Genomic DNA, 13,789 nt, shown 5'->3' on the forward strand with positions numbered 1-13,789 from the left:
TTGTGAAAAGGTACAATGACACATCAGTTTACGATGCTCAGGGAAAAGAGACTGAAAATCCCTGTGGCTAAAGGGAACTTGGGGACTTTTTTACATTTCTGCTTGGAAACGTGTGTAGATACACTCACTTTGAAATCAATATGGTCACATCTGTTACCACTAAGCTATATATATCATTGACCCAGAAATCTCAGTCCCAGGAATCTATCCCATAGGAATAAAAGCTTCAAAATCTAAGGGCATATTTATACAGAAGAGTACTCTACTGTAAATAATAGCAAAAATTAGAAACAGTGAATCATCTACCTGAGAGTGGTTGAATAAATTATAGTACAGCTGTACCATGGTTATATGCAGCCATTAAAAAGAGTGAATTTGCTAGGCAAGTGGTGCACACCTATAATCCCAGTGACTCTGAAGGCTGAGGCGGGAGGACCACAAGTTCAAAGCCAGCCTCAGCAATTTAGCAAGATCCTAAGCAATTTAGCTAGAACCTGTCTCAAAATTTAAAAAAAAAAAAAAAACACACACACAAAACCCAAAAAGAAGGGCTGGGATGTAGTTCAGAGACAAAGCATTTGCCTTGCATTTTCAAAGCCCTGGGTTCCATCCCCTGATCTGAAAAGTTAATTGATTAATTAAAATACATTTAAAAAGGGCTGAGGATGTGGCTCAGTGGTTAAACATCTCTAAGTTCAACCCTGGTACAAGAAAACAAACAAGGAATTAAAACTAAACCAGGTGAATTAAAAGTGGTATTATGTGGGCTGGGGTTATAGCTCAGTAGTAGAGTGCTTGCCTAGCACATGTGAGGCACTGGATTCAATTCTTAGCACTGCATAAAAAAATAAATAAAGATATCGTGTCCATCTACACTAAAAATATTTTTAAGGTGGTATTATGTATTAGAGGGGAAAAAAAGCAAAATATAGACACACTTAAAACAGTGGCAAACACCTTATATGTATCTTTATAGATGTACATTGGTGTTTATAATCTGGAATAAAACATAGGAAGAATAATGTCTTAGCTTGGACTGCTATAACATAATGCCACAGACTGAGTGGCTTAAATAACAGGCATTTGTTTTCTACAGTTCTGGAGCAAAGATGGCCAAGATCAAGGTGCCAGCAGTCTGCTTCTGGTGAAGACTCTTCCTGCCTTGCAGAAAGCCGCGTTCCCACTGTGTCCTCACATGGCAGAGAGAAGCAGCTCTGAAGTAAGTCTCTTCCTTCTTGCAGGGATATCAGTCCCATTCCTGAGGGCTCTCACCTCATGATCTAATTACTTCCCAAAGCTTCCAGCTCCTAATACCATTACTTGGGAGGTCAGGGCTTCAGCATATGCATTTGGGGGTGGGGCCAGGGGACACAAAAATTCAGAACAGATTAGTTCTCAGTCCCCTATGCAGGTTTCCTGGGAACCAAGGATGCATTGTGGGGTACTATAGAAGAACTCAAAAGGAAAAGGGAGGAAAGAAGGAAATAAATCAAGATTTCTATGAGCAGAGTCAGCATACCTGACAGATAGCTCTTGCATGGAAGATTTCTTACTGTTTTTGAAATGGAGAAATGCCGGCTCAGAAAGGATTATTTCCTGAGCCAGGGCCCCACAGCAAGGCAATTACTGAACCATAAATACTGCCCAAGCCTCCTGACTTTCCCATGGCTTGAATCGGAACCATTCCCAGATAAATATAACTAAGTCATGGGCGTAAAATCAATGAGCTCAAACATATAAATGACAAAGCCTTGGCCTCGTGAACAGAGAGTTTGAAACTGACCTTGTGACTTAAGAGTTCTTAAGTGTCACTTGGGGGGTAGAATGCAGGTGGCGGCCTGTCTGTGTCTCAGAAGGGAATAGAACAAGGGAGAGTGGCTGGAGCCACAGGAATCAGCCCGGGGCCTTGCTTCCAGTTGTCCCTTGCCCATTTGTGGCAAACAGTGCATTGGGAGGGATTAGCAGGGAGTAGGAGTGGGTGAACAGATGCAACAGATTAGAGAGGAAATCTGTTCCTGGGTGGCTCTTGGCAAGCTGGTGGGGTTGCTGGCAGAACAAGGGAGGAAAGAGGACGACTGGGGAAAGGGAGAAGAGGCACATGTCTCCATTTCACTTCTGATTTTGCAAACATCAAAAATCTTGTTCCGTTTTCCGAACAAGAAACTTTGCTGGCATGTCTAGATAAACTCTAGGTAAATGATAAGCAAAGCAAAGAGGGCGAATGGAGAAAGGGAACAAAGGGAATTTTCTGGAAACCAAGTGACATTCATTCAGGAGCAGGCTGACTCAGCGTTTTCAATGCCTCTTTCATGGGACTTGTCTTTGAGGGTCCAGTGAGCACCCTCAAAAAAAAAAAAAAAAAAAAAAAAGATGCGTTTTTTTTAAAAAAACATGGAGCTGGTGCCAGATCTTAGGCATTGGCCCTGGCATCCAGAGTCTCTGAAATGCGACACCCTTCATGGCCTCTCATCCAGAGGGAGGGAGCTGGGCAGACCTAAGCTAAATGACAATGTGGGAGAGCTGGGGAGCACCGTGGTCTCTGGGTAAGTGTCCTTGCTCTCACAGGCCTCACAGCCAGGCGAGGGGAGGCCAGCGTGGCCAGAGCAGCTGCAGAGGAGGCCAACAGGGCCTGGGGCCTTCCCTTCTCCTGCCTCCACTGGCCCTCAACTTCATGCCAGGACTCCACTGTCCCAGCGCTCTCCCTGGGTGCCTTACATGGAGCTCTCAAAGAAACCGGAAATGGCAAGATTTATTTTATTTAGAAAGGTTGAAGAGAAAAAATTTAAATATTTACTCAAAGAGGAGATGGACCGACAGCTGAAACTTCTAACCTAGACTTAGCACAAGAAGTGGAAAGTCGCTTTTCTGAGGCAAGCTGTGGGGAGGAAAGAAACCCCCACGCTGAAAGAAAGAAGGAAAGGAGGCCTGAGGTTCTTGAAAGCGGCTCAGGGCCTTGATCAAGTGGCCTAAGTCCTTCCCGTGGATGCTGACAGTCCCCAAGAGATGATGGGCAAATCACTTGGCTCCTCTTGGCTCCTCTGGTGTTCTCATCTGAAAGGCGGAGGGAGCAGCGCTGACCTCACAGAATCCTTAGGAGATTTAAAACAAAGCTGGGTAAAGTGCTGGCACTTAAAAATTGCTTAGTGATAGTGAACTATCACCAATTCACATTAGTCCTGTTCAAAGGACAGATCCCTGAGCCCTCTGGTCTGTATTTTTGAACATGCTGTCTTGGGGGGTTCTGCTGGGCAACCGGTCTGGGAACACAGTCCTGCAGTCCCAAGCGGCTGTGGCCAGCAGGATCCCCAGTCTAGGTGGCCTCCTTCAGATTCAGTCCCCTGGCTCCAGAAATAATGGATCCCCAACAGGCACACGAAACAGCCTTTGTCTGCCACCACTCCTCCCTGGCCCCTTCTTCCTGTCTCCCTGAGGGTGTCCTCGTCCATCCAGTCACTCAGACCAAAAGGGAGTGCTTTCTTCTGCCCTCTGACCCTTCATGGTTATCAGTCAGTTCTGCCAGCAGCACCCAGCTTGCCCTGCCACCTCCACCTGTGCCCACTAAAGTCCATTCTCCCTTCACAGGCAGAGAACTTGCAGAGGGCAAGTCAGCCCCAGGGCTCCACTGCAGGAGAATGTTCAAAGTATTAGATGCAGGCTCCTGCGCACAGGCTCAGGGCTCTTTCTCTCTGACCTCCCCTGCCTCTGGGCTGCCTGGCACTGGGCTCCACCACAGGGGGCCTCCTTTCTCCCCCTCAAAAGCATGCCATATCGGTGCCAACCTCAGGGCCTTGACACTGGCTTTTGCTCCAGCCTGGAACATTTGTCTTCCTCCCATCTGGTCCCTAGCCTTCCCATAGTTGCTGCTTTCTCCTGAGCTGAGTCTCCACTAGGAAGCCACCTCCTCAGAGAGACAAGCCCTAACCTCTGCTGTCCAAAGAACCAGCCCTGGGACCCTTGGCATGCTATCTACCTCTCTGAAACTCAGTCTTCTCATCGGCAAAGTAGGGTAATAATAATAGAACCCAGCTCTTAGGTTTATTACGAGGCTTCAAACAAGTTTAAATGTCCATATCTTAAAATTATGTCAGATGCTTAGTAAATGTTCAATTACTGTAAGGCATTAGCTCATGGAATTGCAAATGATTCATGTGTATGTCTATCTTCTCAGGAGACTATGAGATGGCAGGGGTTTTGCTCATCTTTATATCCAGGCCAACTGGCAGGATGCCGGGCATGAAAAAGTCACCTGTCCTGGATTGAACAGTGTCCTCTCCGCCAAATTCATGTCCACACAGAACCTCATAATGTGCCCTTATTTGGACAGAGTCTTTGCAGATGCAGTTAGTTAAGGTGAGGTCATACCCTAGGTATAGGCCGAGCCCTAAAACCAATGACTGGTGTCCTTAGAAGAAGGCCGCGTGAAGATACACAGAGACACAGGCGCAGGGGAGAGAAGGCTATGTAGGGACCAAGGCCAAGACTGAAGTTATGCAGTTACAAGCCAGGCAGCCTCCAAGATCGTCATCAAAAGCCTGAAGCTAGGAAGAGGCAAGGAAGCTTCGTCCCCGAGAGCCTGCAGAAAGTGCAGTTCAGGCAGCAATTTGATTTTGAACTTCTGCCTTCCAGAACTGTGAGAGAATACATTTCTGTTGTTTCAAAACGCCCAGTTTGTGATCCATTGTTATGGCAGCCCCAGGAAACCAGCATGACACCCAGTAACTGGGGATGAGTGAGGGAATCAGATACTGTCTCTGAACCCCCCAGCAAGGCCAAGGTTTCCCTTCTCCTTTATCCTGTCACATTCCCAAGGAGCATATCAGGGTGCTAACAGAGAAGGCTCCCTCAGAAGAGAGTGGGGATCCAGGGCTCCCACCACCTCGACTTAGAGGCGAGACAGTCAGTACCCCCCGCCTTCTGCCAAGGGCATTTCAATATGACCTAAGATTCCGGAACCACCACCTGCCATCCAATATCCTCCTCCAAGCAGGGAGGAATGCCTTTCACAACCAACTCCATTTATGCCCTGCCATGATTTGGACAGTAGGAGTGCCCGTGTGCCAGGTGCGGGGCACACACTAAGCCCCCCAGCCCTGCCTCTCTGGGGACATCTCACTTCCTCTCTCAAACATTGTCTATTTATATATGTATTGAGCTTGGTCGTTTTCCCAAGGGGGTAATTTTGCAAAGATAAAAATGGCTCAGAGAAACCACAGACCAAAATAATGTTTCTGACTAGAACCAGCCACCCCTCAGGTTGCCACTTGCTGGGCAAGTTCATTCTGTCCATCCACATGTGACACTATTAATTCACCAGGGACATGAAAGCACTCAGCTCCTCTAGGGTTCTCTCTCTCTCTCTCTCTCTCTCTCTCTCTCTCTCTCTCTCTCTCTCTCTCTCTCACTCTCTCTCTCTGGGTCCCGGATTCCTGACCTTTCAAGGTCAATCCCTATGTTCTAGAGGCGAGGACAGAGGTTAAGATATATTTATCTACAGAATATGTCAGATCATAGGACAAAGCAGACTCAGAAATAATCATAACTGATCTAACTCCATGCCAGGCACAATTAACTTCATTCAGTGTTTATTACAACCTTCCAGTGAGGACTCTTAACTCCTCCTGGGGACGGAGGCACAGGGGATTGACTAGCTTGCCCAAGGTTACATGGTGAATAAGCAGTAAGTGGCAAGTGAGAGGCTGATGGCAGGTGGTCTGTCTCCCATGCCCAGGTTCTTAGTCACTGATGACAGTGAAGCTGAAGGGCACATCTCTGCAAGAAGCAACATCATGTTATCGTAAAGGGACCAATTTGATCCCTCCTTATTTTTTGCATTTCTAAAACTAAGTAGTACAGATTTTCTGAGCAATAATCCATTTATTCGAGCAGAATAATTTGAACTTTGACGTTAATATGACATAGATTGCATTCCTGACTCTATCCCAAGAGCTGTGTGAGTTTGAGCAAGTTATTCATCCTCTCTGAACCCTGATTTCTCCATCTTTAAAGGGGTAACAAACACATGTAGCCTGGCACACAGTAGGTATCCATGATTTTAACTCCTTCAGCCTCCCTCTGCCCACGTTGATTTTAGATGAAACTCTACATTTAAGGAGATAGAACATTTTCACCTTAGGTCAAAAGTGGCACGTCAAGTCAGATCATTATTAAGAAACCTGAAGCTAAAAGGGACACCAGAAATCAAGGAGTTTGGCTGCTGACTTAAAGCCAACTAAACTATCACTGTCGGGGTAAATAGGAATGATTTGGTCATTGCTGAGCAGCAGTTACTTCTTATTTGTTGAAAAGACATGATGCACTGAAGTGAGCGCTGGGCTTTGGTTGCAAACACAACATTGGGACTCCTGGCTCCACAGAGAATGGATGTGAGCACCTGCTCTGCTCAACGGGTCCGATTATTCTGGGGCCAAAGAAATGCAGGGTCTTTGAAGAAATTAGTGTAAGTGGTGAGGAGCTCACAAATAAAGGCGCAGCGGGGTGATGTGGTGCCTTGTCATGAAGCAGTGACTGTCCTGGTGGTGTGGATGCCTGGGTGGACACTGCTCAGTGTGCTGCTCCCTTCCCTCCCTGCTCCATGCCCCGGGAGATGCTGCTCTCGACCAGCCATGTCCGAAGGCTTCCTTGTCCTCTGTGGCTGGGAAACTGGGCGAGAGCCGGGACACAGTGTTTCTGCCTTCAGCTTCCTGCCAAGCAAGCTGAAATTTGGCAGGGCTGCGATTTCGACCTGCTCAACTCCTGTTGAGCAACCTCTTCCCCTGACTCCAGCTCTCACCGTCGACCAAGTAGGTTAACTGAGAGCCGATCCCAAGAAGGACTGATTACCAGGAGCAGCGAAGTGGGTCAGGGGAAGGAGGGCAAGCAGAGCAGTGAGCGATGGGCATGAGCATGGCTGAGCTGCGCAGCTCCGATCTCTGGGGAACTATGGGACGTTGTCCCACCCGAGTCGGGAGGAGACCAGGCCCCCTCCTCTAGGAACCTAGGAGCGTGGCCTGGCTTCCCCTGCCCTCGTGGCCCTCGATGCTGTAATCCCCTGACCAACCTCTCTTCAGTTTTCCCCTTGAGTCTTTGCTGCCCTGACCCATAACAAGAGTGAAGAGCCAACACCAGCCATGTTTCCCACATTATTCTGTCTGAATCAGCAGATGTAGCAGATGCCTTTATCCCCCGGTGTCCCTCCTCACCCGCAGTTCCTGTTGGTGGCCACGGCTTCTCCAGGCACCTCTGACTGTCTGCCTGAAGGAGAAGGGGTTTCCCCTGTGTGCCTTCGAATAGGGCAGGTGTCAGGGAAGGTGAGTGACACCCAAGAGAGCAGCCCTCAACCACGGCTGAGGGGAGCTGGAGGGTGGGACCCCAGCCTCCTCAGTCCTTGGGTGGGGTGACTCTGAAACATGTTCTTCCATTTTCCAGAGGTCTGACCTGGGCTGCTCACAGCAGCGACCTGCTTCTCAGGGTCCTCCGCCTTCCCTTTCCCGACCCACGTCCTGACCCACCTCCCCACTGGGCTCTGTCAGCTTTATGCTATGACACAAAATACCTGACAGAAGCTACGTATGAAGATAAAAAGGGTATTTAGCTCACAGTTTTGGAGGTTCAAGTCCAAGACTGAGCAGCCCTATTGCTTTGGGACTCTGGTGGCCAAAAACAAGGTGTCAGGTAACCGTGGCTAGAACACATGTCAGAGTGAGTGGTCACATCATGAGGTAGAAGAGGCAGGGGTCCCACGAGCCCTCTGGAAAGCATGCCTCCATTGTGCTGAGGCCCTCCTCTTAGCTTTCCCCCACCTTACAATCCCACGGTGTGCTATTTTACATATGGCCCTGTGGGGGACACTCATGCACGTCATAGCACACACTCCCCGACAGTGCTCAGGATCATCTCCTGATGAACCTACTTGCACTTGGGACTTTGTCTCAGAATCTGCTTTGCGAGACCTCAACCTGAGAAACCTGGGACATAACTCAAGTCTCCTCTGTACAGGTCACTTAGGAGGCACTGTGAGCTCAGCTGCCTCAATTCCTCAGCGAGGTTTGTAAGACCCTTCATGATCAGGCCTCTGCTTGCTGTCGGGCTCCCTCTTCCCCGTCCCTTCTCCTGCACACTCCCCGACTTGACTTCTCTATGGCAGCCACGCTCAGCTCTTTACAGTTCTGGGAACACATCCTGATCCTCCAGTTCTGGCCCCACGCCATGACTGTTCTCTCTGCCAGGAACACCCTTCACCCACTGTTGAGTCGTGTACCTCCCACTTGTCTCTGAGGTGTCAGCTTTCCTGACCACCCCCAGCAGACTCCAGAGCTCGTTAACGTGTCCCTCTTTTGGGCTCTTGGGCTGCCTTGTTCGGATGTTGCCCACTTTCTCACAATTTCTAGACTAGAACTTCCAGAACGCACAAACTCTTATGTATCTTCAGACTCCCAAGCCAAATGCTGTATTATGCAGAGTAGGGTTTTTTTAATGTATGATTTAATGAAAAAGTAGTCAATGGACAAATCATTTAACTTTGTAAAGGGATTCAATTCTTCCAAACAAGGCAATAGGGTGACTATTAGGAGGAAAGTCCAAACCGCTCTGCAGGCAGCAAGAGAGAGAAGATGGCAACAATTACTTCCTTAAAAGCAAGGTGAGCATCGCCCTGGAAGGTCTTGAGGGATGGTGGTGGCTCAGAAGAAGAACTGGAGGTGAGGAGCCGGGAAAGGAAGCGTCCCAGAGACAGGGAACCCTGAGTGCAAAGTCCTTAGGGAGGACTTTTCAGCAAAAGTGTGGGGTGCCTGGCGCAGGCTCCAGGAGCAGCCAGCGAGGCATAGGTGGGGTGCTTCCCTGGCCACGTCGTCCCAAGCCAGTGACTTCGCTTATTGTTTCATCTGTGACCCTCCCCCAACACTGCCATCTTCCCTTCCTTCCTCAGCTTCCTCTGTTACTGGGTGAGGCTTCCTGTTAAGTCGTTCTGAGAACTGTGGTTTTCAGAGCTTTAGAGACCAGGAATTCCTGCCAGCAAAATCACCACCAGCGATCCTCACTGAGTTCCAAGAAGCCATTCCTCACTCTGCTGAGCCTGGGCATAGCAGAGGACGCCACCCCTTTGGGGTGCAGAGATGCAAGATGTCCTCTTCACCTTCAGGGGCCCATCCTTCACAGGTCGCTCAAGGCCACTCAGGAAGAGTAGTGTGGAATCCCGCGTCTGTTGCCTGATCATAAGCACCAGGATGCTTGCTATTTAAAGGAATCCTGCTGTGAATCATTTCCAGGACACAGACTCGTTTAAAGTGAATTGCCATCCTCTTTTGTTGTTGATTTAATTTAAGTTGATAATTTTTGAAAACAATATAAGGCAAATTCTCATTTTTCTAGAATCCAGAAAACATACACATGGATAAGTCGGTAGGAAAAGAAAAATGATCCAACGACAACCAGTGTTCACAATAATGACCTTAAAATTCAATTTTGAGGGGCAAGTTGGACACCCACATTCATGTGGTAGCAAACACTAACCTGAACTAATGAGAAGTTATTTATAATCAATATTTATCTCAGAGTAAAGATTTATAACTTTTGCTGCAGAAATCTGCACATGTTTTACTCCAGGGTTCTGCTGGGCAATATTATGTAATACACAGCTTATACACACAGTTAATTGTTCTTTGTATCTTTCTAGAATACAAAATATTCTGAATTCTAGAGTATATCTGGCCCACAGGGCTGAGCTGGTGTAAATTATGTTCAACTTAATTTTAGTTTTAGACATTTTCTAGACTTCCAATTTTGTGAAAGTTGGGTGCTAACAATTTCCTTTTTATTGCCGCACTTCTTTCCCACTTGCTCCAGGATCTGTACCCCACCCCCCTGCCCCACCCAGAAGAGGAAGAACCCTTGTGGATGGTCTTACACTGACTGGCTCCCAAAGGGGCCAGCGCCAGCTCAGGCCAACAGGGAAGGAGGCCAGGCGTTTCCTCCCTTCTTCCTCCTCTCTTGAGCGTCCATTGCTGGCACTACCTGCCTGGCTTCCCAAGTCGCTGCTGCCAGGAACCCTGACCTTTGCAGCTCTGACATCCAGTGATGATCTGTGGAACCCTGACCCTCCCTTTCTGCCTTTGGCTCTTAGGCATAGTAACTGCTCCCCACTCCTTCAGGCCCTGAGTGCTTCAACCACCTCGTTTGTTCTCTGCGCACTGACAGCCTTGTAAGCAGTCCCTGGTTAAAGTCTCTCCCTCCATCTACCCTGATGAACAGTTTCCTGCTGCACATCAACTGGAATGACCAATCAGAGAGTCCCTGCAGTACCCAGGGAAGGGTACAAGTCAAGAGCCCACATTGGAGGTTAGGCTGACTATGGGCAAGTCGCTTCACTTCTAGGTCCTAGATTTTCCTATCTGTATAGAGAGGACAGTGATTCCTATTTCCTAGTGATTCGTGATAATAAAACAAATCAATGTATGTGAAAATGTTCCAGCAACTCTAAACTGGAATGCAAGAAACCTAAGAGCTCTTAAGAGAGTAAAATATTTGATTATTCCAAATATCCTTTCCCCAACTTCTCTGTGCAAAAGGGCATTAGCTTTGTTTTTTAGCAAGGTATTCTGATGCACTGTGCTAAGACTGCAAGGGGCTACAGGGGACCACTCCTTCCTATTGGTCTATTTCAGGACACTGCTGTCCTTTGCTGCCTGTGCTTAACCTTATGCTGGGAGTGATTTGGGCTTCTGTGTCTGTGCTTGAGTCTCATCCACATACACCTGCTTGGCCTTGTCCACGTTCCACCATGCTGCATTTGGAGTTCCATGTCCATTGTTCTTCCATACCTTCCACATTCTGTCCAGTGTTCTAGTTGCTTGATCTGCTTTGAAGTCACAGGCTCCCCAAGAGTCTCAAGTCTTTTTAATAAGCAAAGAGCTCTATTTAGCAAGAACTCTCTGGCTCACTAACATTCTTTTCACCTCCTCATCCCAAGACTATCTTAAGCAGGAATCTCCCACGGATGGCTTTTACCAATAAGAAATCGTTGTCTTGGCTTTGGAAAAATTTACATCAACGTTTTGTGGCCAAAATGCACCAAAAAGAAATTTAACTCTCTCTGTTTTTTTAATCATATAAGCTTGGCCTTCAAAGCAGGACTTTTCCTGAGCCGGTCATTGCAGCACCACATGGGTGTGTCCCATACAAGAGAACAATCAACAAGATTAAGTTACTTTGAGTTCTTAATTGATTTTCCAGAATTTCCTCTTCTTATCACAAAACACAGTTTTCTGAGCAACACAGAAGCCTCACTCTGCTGGGGGTAGAGAGCTTTACTGAGCAAAATACATTCTGGATATAAAGATGACTTCATATGTAAATGACTGATAGATACTTTTAGCCTCCTACTATTTAGCTTTATCAACCCTGATGCCCAAACAGGCATGGTCTTCATGTTACACACTTCAAGAGTTGTTCAAAAATTTTTTTTGATTCCTGGAGTCTTGTCATACCCAATATGAGCTAGAAATGAAGAGGGCATTCTTTACAACGTGGCATTGGCCAGGCTAATTTCGGGTAATTGTAGTTAATTACTATAACTTGGTACAATTTTCTTTCTTCTTGATAATATATAGTTATACCTTTTTAAAAGTTAATTTCTTTTGAGTAAGAGATGGCAGGACAGACACCTCTAAGTGTGTGGTAACCTGATGGGGAGCCCTGCGTATTATTAGCTTCTAGACGCATGGCTGTGTTTGCTACCCTCTCCCAGGGCCCACAGAGTGATAAAGCGCCCTCAGTGTGAGTCAAACTGCATTGAAGTTCCGTTCAGCAGAGCTCTGGCCCCAGGCCTTCCAGGGAGGGTTAGCAAACTTTTCCAGTGAGGGCCAAATATATTGTCACTGTAGTCTCAGTTCCAACTTCTCAGCTGTTGCAGTGCCAAAGCAGTCACAGACAATAGGAAAGCAAGCAAATGGGGGTGGCCATGTTCCAATAAAACTTTATTTATAAAAACAGGCGTTGGGCTAGATTTGACCTAGGGGCTTTTAGGTGGCCAACCCCTGCTTTACTTTCTTTTAATAGAGCAGTTGCTACATTGTACCCTGTGATCTCCTCCATAAACCCATGTACTTTTTTTTTTTTTTATAAAGAATCCATGAAACATTTTCAAACAGGAAATCCAACCTATCATAAAGATAACTGACTCGGCAAAAGTCATCAGTGAATACAAAAGTGGGAGAGATTAATGAGAAGCAGGATGTCTACATAATCGCCAATATCTCTCCACAACACTCCATTCATTACAAAGAGGAAGATCGCAACTGCACAGTGGAGAAAGCTGACAGAAAGCGCCTCGATCAAGTGACCACAGTTCATACACCTGATGAGATCGAGCAACACCATGGACCTGATTCCTGTGATTTTTCCTGCCCAAAAGATAAATAGCTGGAATCAATCATGAGAACACATCAAACAAACACAGACTGAGGGACAGAACACATAATATTTGGCTATAATCTTCACAAACATCAAGGTCATGGCAGATAAAGACTGAGGAACTGAACCAGAGAAGAAACATGACAAATGAATACAGCAATGATCTGGGACTTCCCTTTCATAAAGAACTCTGTTGGGAAGGTCGACAAACCCACACCAAGTTCACAGGTTGAATAGCATTTTGTTTCAAAGCTAATTTCCAGATTCCAGTCACAGTACAGTGGTTACGTTCTTGTTTTCAGAACAGATGCCTATGTGCTTACAGGTAAATGGGCACATTGGCTGAACCATGGGGACCAATCATTTTGGTTTCCCTGGGATGGACGTGGTTCCAAGATACAAGACTCCCAATGTTAAAATCAGGAAAGTCCCAGGAAGACTGGGAGAAGTTGATCACACTAGTAACATTGATTCTCAAAGGGTTCAGGACAAAATCGTGTGTATGTGTATAAAACAAATGTGATGAATGGTAAAAACATTTTGGGTACATAAGTAAAACATTTTATAGTATTCTTCCAAGGTGTCTATGTCTGCAATTATGTCAAAATTTAAAATCAAAAGGAAAAAAGTCCAACACAGTTTGAGGATATATTCTCTAAAGCAGATTCAAATTTCGTTTTTGTATCATGGCAATAATTGACCAGAATAGGCACCATACTAATCTGCATCCTTAGATTGTGGATTGTTGCTCAAATAGCTCCCATAAATACAAGCTGCACCCCTTCTATGCTCCAGCTAGAACATGGGAAATTTGTCTTAAAATATCATATTTTTGGACCCCAAAGTGTGAGGCCAGTCAGAACACAACTGAATGTTCATTATTAGGTAACCATTGATTCTAATTGCACCCTTTCCCTCATGAAGATGCTTTCAGATGCATAAATACTTACAGGTAAATGGGAACATTGGCTGCAACCAATCCTCACAACTACTACCTTAGGGGAGACTTTAGGAACTTTGTTGTATGGGCCAAGGAGGAATGCAAGTCATAAATAACTTAAATGGTAATTCCAATGATGGGAGAGGCTGAGGCAGGAGATTCCAAGTTCAAGGACAGCCTCGTTGGCTTAGTGAGCCCCTCAGCAAGACCCTGTCTCAAAAAAAAAAAAAAAAAAAAAAAAAAGGACTGGGGATGTAGCTTGGTGGTAAAGTAGCCCTGGGTTCAATCCCCATTACCAAAACCAAAATAAAATAAGTTGCATTCAGTTTGTGTTGTATGAATTCTTTTCTACATGTATGTGTCTAATTTCAACAAATATGTGTGTGCAAAACTATATGCATATATACACATTTGGTGTTAACAGAAAGGTCAAGGACAAGATCA

At 46.2% G+C, this 13,789-nt stretch overlaps 1 long non-coding RNA gene across 1 annotated transcript; it reads left to right on the plus strand.

The window, feature by feature from the left end:
* The first annotated feature begins 1,093 nt into the window (after window positions 1-1,093).
* LOC144366645 (uncharacterized) lies at window positions 1,094-12,984 on the plus strand. Its single transcript, XR_013425746.1, has 2 exons — window positions 1,094-1,219; window positions 12,120-12,984. It is a non-coding gene; the product is annotated as an uncharacterized LOC144366645 (long non-coding RNA).
* Window positions 12,985-13,789: the final 805 nt, after the last annotated feature.

The sequence above is a fragment of the Ictidomys tridecemlineatus genome, chromosome 9 (assembly GCF_052094955.1).
Source record: "Ictidomys tridecemlineatus isolate mIctTri1 chromosome 9, mIctTri1.hap1, whole genome shotgun sequence".
NCBI lineage: Eukaryota > Metazoa > Chordata > Mammalia > Rodentia > Sciuridae > Ictidomys > Ictidomys tridecemlineatus.